Source organism: Priapulus caudatus, unplaced genomic scaffold (assembly GCF_000485595.1).
Source record: "Priapulus caudatus unplaced genomic scaffold, Priapulus_caudatus-5.0.1 Scaffold2810, whole genome shotgun sequence".
NCBI classification, from domain to species: domain Eukaryota; kingdom Metazoa; phylum Priapulida; class Priapulimorpha; order Priapulimorphida; family Priapulidae; genus Priapulus; species Priapulus caudatus.
The window spans coordinates 1740-4177 of NW_014579871.1; positions in this window are offsets into that span (position 1 = coordinate 1740).

Below are 2438 nucleotides of genomic sequence, written 5' to 3' on the forward strand. Positions count from 1 at the left end.
TTCAGCACCAGCTCGCCTTAAGGCGTCCAGTCAGCAGCAGCTCGCCTTAGGGCGTCCAGTCAGCAGCAGCTCGCTTTAGTTCGTCTAGTCAGCAGCAGCTCGCCTTAGGGCGTCCAGTCAGCAGCAGCCAGCAGCGAGCCAGATGTTATACACATGTATACATGTTACACGCTCGCGGAGGTATGCACTCTCTTTGAGTGCCCTCTGTCTAGTATGCAATTTGCTTCAGTCTGTTCTGAGCGCCGAAAACGGTGCTCGCGCATGCGCAATATCTCATGAGAAGAATGCTAATTTGCAAAAAACAATGCAATTAAAATGAAGAGCAGGTATCCTAGCACAGATTTATATAATAACATACGATCCGTAGACCTCACCTTATGAAATATCACGAAGACCTTGCATGTAAGTTCCCCGCTGCATATAGGCCCTACCAGTCAGTACACAATTTGGCTATGTTAGTGATGTTAGCGCATGCGCAATATCTCACGACAGGAGTTGTATTTCCTAATAAATATGCATTTAATATGGTTAGGGGGTATCTCAGCATAGATTTCTGAAATGAATTTTTATATGTAGACCTGTGTTTATAATTCGGAGAGCGCCCTAGCCTGCAGGGTGCAAAACTCTAACTTCATCCCTTCCGTTTTCCCACTGCCTTTCTTGCCCTTCGTATAGACTCTTTCTTCGTCTACCGCCCTCAGCTATCTTTCCTGCCGTCTGTCCTCAGTCTCCCACCCCTCTCTCACTCAGCAAGCTATATTATGCATTTAGAATAGGGAGGAGATATTCTAGCATAAATTTATATGATAATATTTCATCAGTATACTTCTCTTGAGAAATATGAAGAAGTTCTCGCATGTGAGGTGCCCGCTGCATAAACCAGTCAGTACACAATTTGGCTACGTTAGTGTGTTAGCGCATGCGCAATATCTCACCAGGTGAGTTATATTTTGTGATGGATATGCATTTAAACTGGTTAGGGGATATCTCAGCATAGATTTATGAAATAAATTGTTATCAGTACACCTGTGTTTATGATTGGCAGAGCGCCCTAGCATGTGGGAAGCAAAACTACTAATTCATCCCCTCCTGTTCTTCCCTTGCCTCCCCCACTGTCCCTCGCTCAGCCTCATTCTTTTTTACCGCTATCAGCTTTCTTCCCTGCCGCCTTTCCTTAGTCTCCCAACCCTCTTTCTCTCATAGCAAGCTAGATTATGCAGTGTTCTTCAGTCCATACTGCACGTCTGAAACGGTGCTCGCGCATGCGCAATATCTCCCGAGAAGAAGAATATTTTGCAAAAATTATGCATTTAGAATAGGGAGGAGGTAGTCTAGCATAGATTTATATAATAATATTTTATCAGTATACCTCTCTTGAAAAATAGGAAGAAGTTCTCGCATGTAAGGTGCCCGCTACATAAACCAGTCAGTACACAATTTGACGGTACGTTATAGTGTGTTAACGCATGCGCACTATCTCACCAAAGGAGTTATATTTTGTGATGGATGTGCATTTAAAATGGTTAGGGGATATCTCAGCATAGATTTATGAAATAAATTGTTATCAGTAGACCTGTGTTTACGGGGGCGTGTACAGGATTTGTACCAGGGGTGGGTCTAACCGTAACCCAAACTTGCGAGCATGCGAAGGGAGGGTCTGGGGGGCCCTCCCCCCGAATTTTTTTGAAATTAGACCCCCTTAGATGCGTTTTCTGCGCGAGCAGGAGGGAGTCCGGACCCCCTGGACCCCCCCTGTACACGCCCCTGGTTTATGATTGGGGGAGCGCCCTAGCCTGTGGGGAGCAAAACTACTAATTCATCCCCTCCTGTCCCCCATGCCTCCCCCACTGTCCCTCGCTCAGCCTCATTCTTTTTGCCGCCCTCAGCTTTCTTCTCTGCCGCCTTTCCTCAGTCTCCCAACCCTCTTTCTCTCTTAGCAAGCTATATTAGGCCCTATGCAGTGTTCCTCAGTCCATTATCATAATGCACGCCTGAAACGGTGCTCGCGCATGCAAAATATCTCCCGAGAAGAAGAATATTTTGCAAACATTATGCATTTAGAATAGGGAAGAGGTATTCTAGCATAGATTTATATGATAATATTTCACAAGTAGGCCTATACCTCTTCTGAGAAATAGGAATAAGGCCTCGCATGTAAGGTGCCAGCTGCAGATACCCGTTAGTAAACAAACCAGCTACTTTACTGTGTTAGTGCATGAGCAAAATCTCACCAGAGTAGTTATATTCTGTGATGAATGTGATGATGATATGTGAATATATAATAGCTATATCATGATCGCATATGCTAAGTATGCAGTGTCGTAGCTAGGATTTTTTCAGCGGGAGGTGGCACTGGGGGAACCTTACATTTTCGTGGGGGGGGGGCACAATATATAACTTTTCTTTGTATTATACTGTTCTAACGGCATTGTTTTTAA